Source organism: Crocodylus siamensis, chromosome 3 (genome assembly GCF_052110815.1).
Source record: "Crocodylus siamensis isolate JL-2025a chromosome 3, ASM5211081v1, whole genome shotgun sequence".
NCBI lineage: Eukaryota > Metazoa > Chordata > Crocodylia > Crocodylidae > Crocodylus > Crocodylus siamensis.
The window spans coordinates 21,052,146-21,067,744 of NC_143397.1; the positions used below are offsets into that span (position 1 = coordinate 21,052,146).

At 44.3% G+C, this 15,599-nt stretch overlaps 1 long non-coding RNA gene across 1 annotated transcript in view; it reads right to left on the bottom strand.

The window, feature by feature from the left end:
• Positions 1-563: 563 nt before the first annotated feature.
• Positions 564-15,599, bottom strand: part of LOC149868057 (uncharacterized) — a 41,826-nt gene continuing 26,790 nt past the window's right edge. The window contains exons 4-5 of the long non-coding RNA XR_016440947.1: positions 4,139-4,250; positions 564-3,154 (exon numbers count right to left, since the gene is read on the bottom strand). This is a non-coding gene — a long non-coding RNA (uncharacterized LOC149868057). The remainder of the gene's footprint in view (positions 3,155-4,138; positions 4,251-15,599) is intronic.

The window sequence follows — 15,599 nt, forward strand, 5'->3', positions numbered from 1 at the left end:
ATCCACATTTCTCCACCCCCCCCATGTGAAATTGCAGATTTGCACACTAGTTACAACTGCAGATTTGTGTCTAAAATCCCCAGACTCCTTTAGAAATCTGTTAGGTCCACACGTAGATGTGAAAATAATTTAAATCACATCTGAAAAGACTTTGTGTCTCATTGCTTACTTTAGGATTTTCCAATAGTTTGCAAAAACCCAACATATTTGCCTTGACCTGAATTTGAAGGTGGAACATGTCATCACAATTTTTTTCTTGAATAGGTTTAAAGAGTCTCTACTATTTTTACTTTAATTGTGTCCCTAACAGCTTTGCAATGTAGACAATTTGAAAATAAGTTATACTTGCTGGATTCAATACTTGTAGCAAAGCTTTTTAAAACATTTGCAAAGCTATTAAGGTTCATTTTAAGATAGTAATGCCAACATGTTAACAGTATGTGACTATTGATAAATTGATAAATATTTTATATAAATGACTTGTATAAAATAAATTTGCCACTAGAGCGAAATGAAATGACCAGGTTACAGAACACCTCGACACAGGAGTACATACAGGTTGATATCATTTACTTAGACTTCAGGAAGGCCTTTGATACGGTATCCCACACCATACTGGTGAAAAAGTTAAGAGGCTGTGACTTGGATGATTACACAGTCCAGTGGGTGGCAAATTGCCTAGAAGGTCGTACCCAGAGAGTGGTGGTGTATGGGTCGGTATCAACCTGGAAAGATGTGGGCAGTGGGGTCCCGCAGGGTTTGGTCCTTGGACCAATACTCTTCAATGTCTTCATCATTGACTTGGACAAGGGAGTGAAGTGTGCTCTGTCCAAGTTTGCAGATGATACAAAACTGTGGGGAGAAGTGGACACACCGGAGGGCAGAGAATAACTACAGGCAGACCTGGACAGGTTGGACAAATGGGCAGAAAACAATTGAATACAATTTAACAAGGAGAAATGCAAAGTGCTGCACCTAGGAGGAAAAATGTCCAGCACACCTACTGCCTAGGAAATGACCTGCTCGGCAGCACGGAAGCGGAAAGGGATTTCGGAGTCCTAGTGGACTCCAAGATGAACATGAGTTGTCAGCGTGATGAAGTCATCAGGAAAGCTAACTGCACTTTATCGTGCATCAGCAGATACAGAACCAAGGAGGTGATACTTCCCCTCTATCGGGCACTAGTCAGACCACAGTTGGAGTGCTGTGTCCAGTTCTGGGCACCACATTTCAAGAGGGATGTGGATAACCTGGAGAGGGTCCAGAGAAGGGCTACTCGTATGGTTAAGGGCTTGCAGGTCAAGCCCTATGAGGAGAGACTAGGGCACCTGGACCTCTTCAGCCTCTGCAAGGGAAGGCTGAGAGGCAACCTTGTGGCTGCCTATAAATTCATCATGGGGGTGCAGAAGGGAATTGGTGAGGCGCCCCTGGGGGTCACAAGAAATAATGGCCATAAGCTAGGAGAAAGCAGATTTAGACTGGACATTAGGAGGAACTTCTTCACAGTTAGAGTGGCCAAAACACTGTAGAGTGCTTTCAGGAACCAGAGCACACAAAAATTGTCACTTCTGCCTGGACCTTCAGCCGTCAGCATCCAGTGGTGTCTCAGTCTCCCTATTTAAGCCAGAGAACGCTTCCCTGTGACACTGGCTGAGGTACTAACCTTAACTGACTTGTATCACAACACATGCTGGATCCATTCATGGGTGGATCTAGAATTTTAAAGAGGGGGATGCAAATGGTGAGGTGCATCATCCCATCCCATTTTCTCCAGTTAAAAAGAAACTAGAAGTTTTATTAATATATCAGGGGAGCAGAGCTGTATTATTCAGTTTAAGACTGAAGCAAAAACAAATATAGTTTCATTGGAATGAGTCTGCAGGGCTGTGAAATAGGAGCTATGTTAACAGGGGCAAAGGAAGCTTAATTGGTAGAACATCAAGACCATTAAAAAAAAAAGAGGACCATTAATACCTGTTGAATAAAAAGTTTAGAAGGAATCAGGTAAATTATAACGACCCATGTAGTCAAATGACTCACTTAGCACTGCCCAAATAGACATGCTAATGCCACTGCCAGGCAGTTGACTTTAAACTTTGGGTAGAGCAGGAATCAAAGGTGGGGGGTGCAACTGCCAAACAACAACTTTATTTAAAAATCATTTCTTATTGCTGCATTTTGCAATGTGGGGTTGGCAGTACTGCTCTCACTATGTATTTACATTTACAGGCATAACACACTGAATTCTACTGTAATGCAATAATAAAATGGAAATACCACCAGCCAGATCCTATGTTGAAAGTGGCATTTCATTCTCAGTGCACACGTCATGCTCAGACTTTCCTATTATGGATAAATGCCAGGGCATTTTTCAGGCAAAAGTGCTGACGGACAAATTGGGCTCCATTTTTGATTTAGGTTTCAATATTCATGCTTCCTCTTTGGCCTTGGCCTTCCTCATACGATTCTGTCCCCTTCTGAACTTGTATATCCTGGTTTTGATTAAACAGGAGAAAGAGACAAGAGGAAAAAGTAAACAAAAAAAGAGCTTGATGTAACAGAATAGACCATTTTAAATGCTACTCTTCAGGCTAAGAAAAAGCTAAAATGAGGATAAAGGACAAGAAAAAAAAAAGGAGAGAGAAACAAAAGGAGAAATTTGTCTTCCTTTTTCAGAGTATGGATTTCTAGCTCTCTTCAGTGATTTATGTTACTTTACAGCAGCAACAGCATTCAGAGCTCCACTCTTCCCTTATAAGTAGAATTACTCACAGCAGGCCTCCTGCCCAACTTCAGACTAGCATGGCTGACCACCCCTCACAAGCAACCTGCATCCATTCTTTGATGGCCATTCTACCTCGGGATCCCTGCAAAATACAGCCAAGTACTTCCTTTATGTTGCAGCCCTCTGGCATTGATTGTATTTGTAAGTACATTTATATATGAATACTGAATTGGCTTAATCTTTACATAAACCAAGTTAAAGTAGATGGACTCTTAACAATGGGGTCTTGTCCTTCCCCATTAACATGGACAATTTGGATTTTTAGAGAGAGTAAGGAGGTTCCATGGACCCGGAGACCTGTGTTTAAACTCCTCCACTTCAGACTTGGTCCTGGATAAGTGATGTAGTTTCTCTGCCTCAGGCCCGCATCTGTGAAATGACAAAAATAGTTTTACAGTCATGTGGTGAGAATAAGTGTGTTGAGGATGCTCCAAGGCACAGTGGTAATAGTGGCAATTTAAGAACCTATTGGAGTGCGTAACTCTGTGGGAGCAGACTGCTCCTCAGCCAAGTGATCATCTAAAACCCATTTAGGACGGATCTATACTACGCCACCACCCTTCACCTCTCCTTTCCTCCTGCCCCTGAATTCAGCATGAAGAAGGTGCTGGAGGTGAACAAGCTCCAGAGCTGAGCAAAACCAGTGGCTCTAGCAAGCATCTGCAGTGACCAGCTCGTAAGCTCTGAGCTCCCTGCACAGGTGGAGCTCCATGCACTTGCACATCTTAAGGGAGTGTGGCTGCATCCCCCTCACTCCTATATTGTGTGCCCATGGATGATGGCAAATCTGAACTGACCCAGGAATCAGACTTCAGTCTCCTTCCACGGCCCCAGAAACTTCCCATACAGCCTCCACTAGCTTCGCCTATAAGATTACATGCACATAGAAAGGAAATTGCAAGCACAATTCTATACATGGCATCATTTACACTTTTATCAAATAAATATCTGAACACCTAATAGAAACCAATCATGGCTCCTGCCTACTGAAGTGACTGTGGATGGAGGAGACCAAGGGAAGAAACTCTCCCACTGCTCCTTTCACTGTAGAATCTCGGGACACAGGAAAACCACAACCCACTGAACTTCACTGGACTCACGAGATAAGGAATTACTGGTACGTCCTTTTTAGAGCAGGGGACTGAGATAAAGACATCATCAAGGTCATAAAATAATTTGGTCCCAGAGCCAGGCAGTTAACCCACATCTCAAATCCCCAGCCAAGGCCTTGACGACAAGGTTGTTCTTATAGATACCCAAAATAAATAAACAAAGCGGGTGGGAGAAATCAGACATTTTCCAGAATATTCTTCTCCAATTTTAAAAGTATTGGAAAAAGTAAAATATACACACACAGTTTGAAAAGTGTCACTTAGCTCCAGCAGCTACTCATTCCACATAAGTCAGTATGGGATTTCTACATGTCTTTCGTGGGCATCTCTTGCCTGCCAGTTTTAGAAACACACTGAAAAGCAGTAAGTTAAAACAATAGGTTCCATGAGCTGATGAGAGAATTCAAAATAAAAAAGTTAGGCAACATTAATGAGAAAGCAGAATTAAGAATCAAGATAAGTGTCACATCATGCTGTCTATAGAGGGTGATAACCCAACAGCTTCAACTTTAATCTTTCTTTCTTTCTTTAAAAAAAAAAAAAAAAAAGCAAAAGCTCCTCTTCCACTCTGACTAATTCTTCCTTGAATTTATGACTGCGCAATTTGTTCGTGGTACTGCTTTTAATTCCTCTCCCCGTTACAGTAAAAGCTTTGTGCATGGCACATATTGTGGGAGCTCGATGCCGAATTATATAGGACTGAATTAAGCACAGGCTCAGACCTGTTCAATTTAAAACTTTATTGTTTCACAAAGTCATAAACTAAAGGAGGTCTGTTGGTTCACAAGGTTCCCAAATCAAGCCCTTGCTCTCTAACCCGGAGACTAGGTGCGGCTGCCTGATTCAGTAGTCCCAGAACTGGTCAACAGCTCATTTAAAAGGAGTCCCTTATCTTTTTTTAGGCAAAAGATACAAAACTGTCCCCATGGTGAAAGCGAGGCATCTAACATAACTTTACTATTAGTTATATATGATAACACTTATACATATGCATTTCTAATTCTTACTTCTATTGGTTATTTAGTTAACTTACCTATATTATAATATCAGGTGATACGCTTTGTATTATAATCATTACACTTCTTATGTTAATTCTTAATGACCTTTATATTTCTTATGCTAATTTTCTATAACCTAAATACATTATTCATCTATATGTTTTGCTGGGTTTTGCAGGGTTAAAATGTCAAAACTGACATAATATACGGTTGTTTTTTGTCATTGCGGTTTAGCCATGCAGTTTCCTATTCTTAACAATGTAAGCGGCATGTCTGCTATTTTTATCATTTGTTTAAAGGTCAGAAGTTCAGTATTTTCATCTAAGGGTCAGAAAGTGATTACCAGAATGTCAATCGCTGACTCCTCAACCTCCTTGAAGCATTCTGGGAGTTTTAGTGCATTTTTTTTAATGCTAGGCCTTGCTTAGCATAAGCACTCTCTCACACATATGGTCTAAAAGCTAGAATCATCTTTAAGCCAACCACATCGCAACTAAAAAAAAAAGTTGCCACTCTCTGTGCACATGAGCTCAATGTTACTACTACTGAGGTGTGGGCAGTCAGTCAATCTCAATGGTTGGGTTTGACGTACCAAGATGGAGCACCACCAAGACTCAGGGGCCAGAAGCTCTAGTGGAGGTACTAGAGGGTCCAGGTGGCATAGGCAAGAACTGAGATACAGGGCTGGATGTACGCAGGGTCAGGAAGCTGCTTCTAGCATGACGTGCATTGTGTAACCAGAGTGTAGCATTTTGGGCTGTTCTTAAAATGTGGGATGACAGCTAGTCAGAACAGCTGGTAGGCTGCTCAGCCCCAGATGACCTAGTTAGGACATGAGGACTGCTGGCTGGTCTCCATATTAGCTGGGGAGATGGTGGCTTCCAGGTTCAGCAATGTGTTTAGCACTAAGCACCAACCTCCAACAACTTTTTTCTCCAACCCAGGATGATTATTCTTCTTGCTCCCCACCCATCTCTGTAGAAACGCAAAGAGTCACATACCAAACTGAAGCATTCACAAGTATGGACGGCTACGACCTGTCAATAGTCTCAGTTTAGTATGTGCCCTACAAAACAAGACACAAGCTTGGATACAACAAGCTCAGTTTGGATAGATGAAGCCACTGCATGTTTCCAGCCAGAGTGTTTCCTAACACTCCAATTATGAAAATAACTCAGGGCAGCCAGACTGATACAAGATTAAACAAGACCTGATTCAATCAATATTCCCTCCACATATTGATCTGGTCAATATATACAAGCTACACTTGAGATTCATTATTGACAATTCTCAGAGCTCCAGGGAGGCCAGCTCAATCAGTTAGTTCCAGTAAAGGACAGGGATAGCTCTTGTACAGAAAGCCTTATTGCCTCTCAGAAGAGCAGTCACAGCTGTCACCTCACATTAGATGCATCGCATAAATGACTGCTCAAAAATACCTGGCTACAACAAAGGTGCCAATACTATTTTTTTGTTGGGTTTTTTTTTTTTTTTTTTTTTTTGGGGGGAGGGGGGTTGGTTTTCTACAAACACCAGTTTCAACCCACCCCTTACTGTTTCAGCTACACTGTTCCAAACTCCATAAATAAATTTTCATGCGCTAATTATTCCTTGGAAAAAAAGATTGTTCTGAGCATCAGTAACATCAGCCCTCAGTTTCACACTAAAGCTTAAGCTATTCAGCAGTCACAACGCTATCTTACCATCTGTAAAAAAGCATCATGAGACTACGGTTCATAGTTCCATGACTGGCTTAAGTACAAACAGTCTGGAAGTACAAGGCTTTGACTCGCATAGAAAAGTGGGATGTCCTTGCAGCACAGAGAATTTGGATACTTGCCAGTCAGCAGCTGCAATGTTTCCTTCAGGGTCAGGTTTTTTTGGTGTATTTTCTTCTGTTCCAAGCATCGCCCTTTACGAAAGGACTGTCCAACTTGGAAGTGGCTGGGAGCCGCACACCCACCAGCAGAGCTACATTCTGTGCAGGCTGCACGAAGGGCCCACCCCCTCCAAACTGTGCTCCCACTTGGGTACCACTGCACCTTGTGCCAGTGTCCCCCGCCCCCAGCTGCTGTGCCATGCCCCCAGCCTCCCCGTCAGCGCTCAGGCTCATGCTCCAATGCCCTGGCTCCTGCAGCAGAGATAGGAAGCATACACTGGAGGTGGGGGGGGCCTGGAGTGGATACTGGCTGCTGCTTCAGCTGAAGCAATGTCGGGGGGTGATGAGGGAAATGTCAGCTAGGCAGGAGCCCAGGGCCACAGCTTACCCTGTCACAGGCCACACATGGCCTGTGGACCACCAGTTGTACAGCCCTGTTTTCCAATAACAGACACGTTGCGGTCTTGCAATGACACCCTCACTGTGGCCCCTAGTGTCTCTGACCAAGCAGGCTTGACTGGGCCAAGCACATGAGCCCCCGATCCTTGAGGAATATGGCTAACCCAGTTCTCTGCAGCCAGCTCGTGTGCTGAAAGCACCATTTGCCCTTTCTAAACACACCTGCAGCCTCCGACCGCAGACACACCATCACGCAGCCACAGCAGTCCAGCAACCCTTATGTTCACAGCTCTCCCTGGTTCTCCCGACTGCTTTGGCTTTTCCCAACTCTAATCCAAGATCTTCCCTGAAACTGGGAACTGGCTCTGCTCTCTCTGCTTTTCATGGCATCCTGACTCAGCTTGGTTTCCTGACCCTGATCTCAGATTTTCATTGAAACTCAGCACTAGTTTTCTGACCCTTGGCTCCTGACCTCAGCTTACACCTCAGGCTAAGTCTCTCAGATCTCCCCTCTCCGTTCCAGTAACCTGTGCCCACACCCCGCTAACCTCCCAGTTAACCCCCAGGCCCTATCCACAGGTCCAGCCACCTACATCTCAGCCAAACCCAGCTATTCTTGCTCTCTCTCCCTGCATCTCAGGGTGCCATAGGTCCAGCCTAACTACAGCTTACCTGAGTTAACGCTGTTTCTCCCCTAGCTGAGCTCCTACTCCTAAACTGTCTCCTATGCATCTGCCTAGTCTGCTGGCAAGGCTTCTTATATACCCCCAAAAGGAGGCATGGCTCCTGCTCTGAGCCTACATCCTTAAAGGTGCATGACCCCCATAGTAGGGATAGGGGTCCTCTATTATAGGTCTCCGCATCCCAGTAGGATTAAATGGATAGCCTGCTACTAATGGGAAGAAGGAAAAAGTGGAAGCCATACTGTTAAGGGAATGAAGCTTTTTGTTATGATGATTCCCTATCTCTCAATTCTCTCACAATTAGGTGCAATTGTAAGGCTCCTGCTCACAGCAAAAGTTTTCAGCAACAAGTTTAATTAATTAATGTTCTGGGGTACATGAAGATAATGTGTCCTTGCAATTTTGCAGCATTAGTTTTAAAAAGGTCTTTGTGAAAGCATGAGAGAGTGTAGGAGCTACACTTAAACCTCAGGCTTTTTAAAACTCGATGTTGCCCCGCTGGAATACTGAATGTTATTGCCGGACAGCTAGATCTGCCTAGCAACTAGACCAGCATTCTGATAATCATGAAATATTTGCTTTATAATGTTCAGTAATTTTACCTTTAAATATAAATGCATTTCTTATCTTCCAACTCAGGAATAGGACACTGCAGCAATAAGGACTGAATACGCAGTGTTCATCACGGCCACCAAGTGAATAATTCTAATACTAGCAGCCTGTGGTTCTGCAGCATCCTATGACAGGGGATCTCAAGGTAGAGTGCAAATTTTAATGAAAGCTCACAACCATACTGGAATGAAGGCAACATCCTGTTGTTTTAAAGATGAAGAAACCAAGTTACAGCATGGAGCCACTTTATGTGTTTGCTGAAGGTTTACACTGTAGTCTGGGGCGGAGGTAGGAATAGTACTCAGGTCATTTCCTTCTCTGATCTTGTGGATAAAGCAGAAGGCTCTCTTTCCTGCACTTTCACTCATTTTCTTTATTGAAGACATTGCCTCAAATGTAGAGTGACAGTATCCTGCAGGAAATGCACACGTTCCCCTTTCAGCTTCACTAAAAGCTCCTCACCCAGACAGAAACAGGAATGTAAAAGACAAACAAGAACCATATGTAAAAAAGAAGATCATATAGATATCCATGTCATTCCTCTCCCAGTTCAACCAGTGACCTAAGATCAACCCCTTAAAAGAAACCTACAATAGCAAATTGAGTACTCCCTCTGTCTGAAATAAAAACATACAGTGGAAGGGAGTCATTAAACCTGAATAATCTGACCCAGAGTTCAATAAACAACTGTAAGAGACTAAAAGATAAGGAGCTGAAACATCCAGAACAAACAAGAATATCTCAACACAGCAAGGAACTCTGAGCTACATGAAAGTTACTTAATGTCCCAAGAAAGAAAACAACTAACTTGTAAATATTTGCCATGCTATTTCCATTTAAATACTTCTCATATTTTATGGTGTGTAGGTTGTATTTTATGGTGTATAAGACGACCCCCTTTTTCTGATCCAAAAAGTTAGGTCAATTTATACAATGGATCTACAAAATTCCTAACTTTTTGGATCAGAAATACAAGGTTGACTTACGCCAGCCCCTGCGCGCCCTCACTGTGGTCTGGGCCCCCAGGGGATGAACATATGCCACAGCAATGCTCACAGGGGATGGGGCCAGGCTCAGTGCTCAGCAATACTTCCTGCGCCATGCCAGCCAGACACTGAGCCCGGCGTCACTCACAACGGATGGCACCACACCAGTCAAGCGCTAAGCCTGGCCCTGTCTTCTGCAAGTGGTGCTGTTGAGCACCAAGCCCAGCCCCATCCCCTGCGAGCAGCACCAGGCTCAGCGCTCAGCAGCACTGCTCGCAGCAGATGGGGCCAGGCTCAGCACTAGGCTGACATGGTCCAAGCAGCACCACTCACAGGGAATGGGGCTGCACCAGCTGAGCACCTGGTGCTTGGGCCGCGCCAGCTGAGCACTAAGCCGAGTGCTGCTCACAGGGGATTGTGATACAGTGTCTAAATTGAGGCTGAATTTTAAGAGTTAAAAATTGGGCTTCAAAACTGGACTTATACACCATGAAATATGGTATATCTTGAAAAGACACAGTATATTGAGTTCACGGAATTAGATCAACACTTAATCCTGCGTGTTTCAGATTACAACGATGTCGATCACATATTTATGGAGCTATTCCATCATGTGATTAAGTCCTGTTAGTATTAGTCCGAGTTATGTGTAGGGAGAGATCATATGCTTCAAACAGGGATACTCAGATCATGACTCCTGACTCACAAGTAGTTCTTTGCAGACACTTATCACAGGTTTTTTTCTTTGGCACTAGGGCACTTGAGCAGGCCTCTTCAATCAAGAATAACACAACACGCACTCACTCTGTCAATTGTAGCTTACAGAGGCTTACTACTATTGAAGCACTTCCCCTTGTTGGACTATGCAAGTATTAACTAATGTCCTGAAGTTTTTTCTCTTTTTTGGAACTAGATTGTGTCACAGTTCACGTAGAAGTGCCTACATTGAGGTTCTCTGGTGAATGTGGGCTGTAATTCCATAAGATTCAACTAAAGCAGGGGTGGGCAATTATTTTGGCTGGAGGCCTGCTTAAGGAGTTTTGGTGAGATGTCCCGGGCCGCAAGGGTAGCCCCACCCCTTGACAGGTGCCCCGCCCCCTAGTCACCATCTTGGAACCAAGTCCTGCACCTAACCCTGCGATCTTTGCCATCAGAAGTCCCTCCCCTTGCTCCTAGAAGTACTGCTTTTGGGAGGGGTGAGTTGCCATCCTGGAACCAGAAAAAAAACAAATCATATACCAAAAGTCAAACATCTACTATAGCATATTTTACTTTTATTTACAAATATTTTTGTCCTCCTTTGTGCATGTTTGCATAGTGTATATACAGGTGATTGCATAATAGTTCAACGTAAAGTCTTATTCTTGAATCTTGCCGGGGGGGCGGTATGGTGGGGCCCCAGGCTCCGCGCTCTTGCCAGGCTCAGCCCCACGTTCCACCCAGCTGCAGCTTCTCCCCACCCACCGCTGCTTCCCTACCTACTGCCCAGAGTGAGTGCTGCAGCACGGACACAAGGAGGAGGCACTGGAGGCCAGGGAAGCCAAGCAGATCCCGCAGCAGTTGCAGCCATGGCAGCAGCAGCCCTGCCTGGAAGTTGTGTATACTGGCTGCAGCTAAGGCCCTTGCATGCACAGGGGTGTGAGTGAAATGTGCAGGCTGGGCAATGTACAATTAATTGGTGGGCACCCCTAGGCTGGATGAAATTACCTGGCTGGCCATATTTTGCCAGCCCCTGGACTAAGGCATGCCTTCCCCTACTTTCGAAGGCTCACCACAGAGCTGTGCTTGAACACTAGATAGTTGCCAAGACCATGAGGAGAATGCACATGTCCAACTGGAAGAGAAAGAAAAGAAAAGGAGCTCCTTTAAATGAGAGAGTTACAGGTATCCTTAGCTTCAGGACGGCTTGCCCTTTGAAGAGATTAGATGAATGAGTTTGAACAACCCCTGTGCAGATAAATCACCTGTGAATGACCCTATGCCCAGTCCTACTATCACAAACAGGATTTGATGATTCCAATCTCAACAGACAGACCGCTGCAAACACGTGGCATTTATCCTGATGCACGACAGCTGTAAACACTCAACTTGCAGGAATGGGAGAGGCTCTGAAGGGGCCACACACTGAGTACCTCTACAAGTGCAATTACCTAATTAGCAATTAGCATGACATTCACATCACAGGTCATTGCTCCTGGGCGCTGCATTTGCATGTGTGCCCAGGACCACAGCATGTTGAGTTGGAGCAGAGTAGCCCCAGCCGGCAGGAGGGCCTGGCTGGTGGGGCTGGAGGGGCTGGCTGGTGCATGACAGCAGTTTCTGCACTGCCTCGTGGCAGGCAGGCACTCATGGCCCTCGTGGCCACTGCCCTTGTGGCTTGACAAGCAGCCCCTGCACTGTAGCACCCTCATGCCCCACCCAGCCCCAGTCACCATCTACATGTGCATTTTGATGCATTTAACTACTTCACTGTAGGATTTCTCTTGTCCCAGATAGTACTATCCTATAGCAGAATTCATTAGTTTCCTGAGCCCTAATCCAGTCATATGTATACACAGCAACAGTTAACTGCCAAGCTAATTAGTCACCTCTGTAGTAAAGTGCACATGTAGATGCAGTGGGTAGGACACAACTTCACTTAGTCAGCACATGTTAACAGTAACTGAAAGGTATCACTATGCTGATCAGCATCCTGTGCCTGAAGACTCATTTGTTTCAGTCCAAACAGACCAACCTGCACATCGTGAAGCCATCATGTGCTTGCTCAGCCATCTCAGAAGAGGCTGAGGGGGTGGAATGTACTTTAGAAGCATTTCCTCTACATTAGTCTTGAGGAAGCTTAGCAGACTGGTGTAAGGGTATTTCTATTTTGCTTACTTCAGTGCACTGATCTGCAGATAAACAGAGAATTTCATGCTTCAGACCTGTCACGCTACCCTTCCAGCAGGATTCTCTGCTCACTGTACCATGTCCATCCTTTTTCTTATGCCTGTGACCATGCTCCCAACTCCACCCCAATTCCTATTCCTGTTTTCTTCTCTCTCCAACTCACATGTATCAGTTGACTTTTAAGCACTGTGGCTGCCTCCTACTATAAGGGGACTGGACTTTTGTCCCAGTGAACTCTTCTCATCGTTGCCAGGAATCAGAGGCTATCATTGAAAAAGGCCCCATCTGCAGTTGTGCACTCATTATCTCCCTCTGAATCTCATGTCTTGACCTAGGACCTACACTCTTTTTACTGGATCATCGTCCTTGTTGGCCTTTTTTTGTCTATTGAGTGGGAGGAATTTAATGTTTTTTATAGACAAAGTCTCAAACACTGACTGTTTTTCCTTTGATTACATTTATTCCTTCCCACTTGTTGAGTTTTAATTCAGTCTGCCATGGTCATAGACTTCTGCCTGCTACATGAGGATGCAGTAGGCTGCCAGATCCTGTGGCAGGAGGAAGCAGGTATTACCCATAGGTCTCTGCATGGTCTTCCAGCTCTGGATCCTTTCTTTTGATTCTATGACACCCCTTTTGCCCACCTCCGCTTTTTGTTCCTGTGACCTGCTGATTTCTAGGTGTTATGGCCCCTACTTCACTCAGGCAGGACTTGTGTTGCCTTTCTGGGCTCTGCATACCCAACCTAGTTATCAAGCAAGCTATCATATTCCACAAGTATGGAAACACTTACTGGGAGGGGCAGGTGGAGAAGGAGTTAACATGGTAATTCTCCCCTCATTCCATAACTGATCTCAAGCACTGGACTAAAACAGAACATGGAATTCACCTTATTTTTCCCCTCCCCTTTGTCCAGTGCTACCATAGCACCATCTTCTGGTCCCAAGCAGAATGCAGTGATTTCATCTGCAAGGGCCTTTGAGGGGCAGGGGGGGAAAGGGCAACTCACAGTTATTGGAATACTATTGTTGCACTGAGCTAACATTACCCATAACCCAAGCCTCTGAGAACAAATCTTTAAATTAGCTGAGCTCTACTCATACAACTTTTAATCTTCTGTCCTGAGTAAAACAGGATCTCACATGTCCCTGAGGTGAGGAGCCATTCAACAACTCTCACCTGTGCAATTGCTTTTCAACAGGAGTAGCCTTACAGATAAGATAGCAATCACAATGCCTCTCCCCCACCTCACTCTCCTGCATTCCAGGTCCAATGTAGTGTTCAGTAATATCACTCCAGGAACTCAGTCATTTTAAGCTATGGTATGTACATAAACATAACTGTTCCTTTGAACCATTTCTAATTGGCCTACAAACATAAGCTAATCACTTCCAAAGACATAGAGAGCTGAAAGGTAATCATAAACCCAGCTTGATTAGAAACTGCAAGGAGATAGTGGCTTGTTGCACAGCCAGGGAGGAGATAAGATCCATGTACTCTAATGCAAGGAGGTAGGAATATGTGAACAGATGCAAAGAGAAAAAGATGTGGGTGTAAATAATCCCCTTAGGAGTTCTGGTTTGCTTTTATTCAAGAGAAGCCCTTAAAATGTCAGAGTATGTCTCCCTTCCCAAGTGTGTGTATATGTGCATATACATGTGTGCATGCATGCACATGCACGCATACATGTTTCCCAACCCACCCCACCCCAATGCACACACAGCCCTGACACACCAAAATAATACATTCTTTCAAATATTTCTTCAATGTAGTACAGACTACATTCCTACATTGAACCCAGTCCTGAGTTGGTGTCAAGTAGCCTTGTACCATTGCCTAGATTTATGCCAGCTGAGGATCCAGTCCCTTTTGTCTACCTGAGGAGTCAGTGACACTTGCAAAGCTGACACTTTCATAAGAGGGGATAAAGAGGAGAAGATGCAGTCCTTGAACAGCTTTAATTCATTTACATTTCAGCAGAGAAGCTGTGCTGCTCGAGTTTTAGTACAAAGCTTCCCCACTAGACCTTGCCGTCACTGGCTCTACTACAGCATGATCTTGAATTTCTGTGCTATCAGGACTGGTGCTTTTGTAAAGATAAGTAAAGAAAAGAAAACATGCCCCTGATGACTGGCTCAAAACAGAAGAGACTCCAGTTCTGGGGGTCTAAGTGCAGGCAAATGAGATTATAAATGGACTCATGTTTCCTTGGATTATGAGAGTGGGTCTTGACCTTCTTAAACCAAACAGCTTAACAGCCAGGTATATTTAGAAATGCATTCACATGTACTTCCTATGTTATGTACTAAGATCCCATTCATCTGTATAGACATCCCATTAGCTAAGTACATCACAGGAATTAGAAAAAGACATTCCGTAGAAAGCAGCACAGAAGCTAAATTAACTAGGTAGCAGCTTTCCAGGCAACACAGTTTCCACTGACCCTTTAAATGACTCCAGTGATACAGCCTTATACTTGCAAAACACAACAATTCAATCTCTATGTCCATCAGAAGCAACATATAGAATGGATCAGTGACAAATGCAGCTATCCTTGACCTGGCTTGGACTAGTAGCTAGGTATATAGCTGAAGACAGAGAGCAACATAACCCAATAAGGTTAGATTGTTTGGCTAAGGACACCTGTGGTAAGCCCCTGTCTGGTGGAATTGGTCTGCATATCTAACATCTGCATCAAATAGGCAGGACTTTGCATTTTAAGGCCTCATCCATAGCAGCTGACACATAGTAATGTGCATGGAGGTGAGTTCAGCTGGACAATTTTATCATCACTCCACTGATCTGTATTCATGATTCCCCAATCAGCAAGTTTATCATCCCTCAAGGGATTTATATTCACCCTTCACCAATTAGCAAGTTTGTCATCACCATTTTCAACTATAAAAGCCTGTGCAGATAGCACCCCGACCCCTGGGTGGTACTGCACCCTAGTGGCATGGTGTTGTCCTCTAGATTGCATTGTCTCTAGTTTCAGGTGTACAAAGGGTAAATCTAGCCCATGGATGCTGATGCTCACACTTCAAATAATCCAACAAATCTCTTGAGTTGCACAAGTTAATATTAAACTATCTGAAAGTGATTTAAAGTCTCCCCCCTCACACCCTTTCCCTCAATAATTTATTGACCTCCACTCTGCAGGTTACTTGGCTTTGCTCTGAGCAGAGTTAGAAAACACAGCACTAATAACACTGGTGGCCATTATGCAGAAGTCTTCCCACTGCTGCAAACATCATGG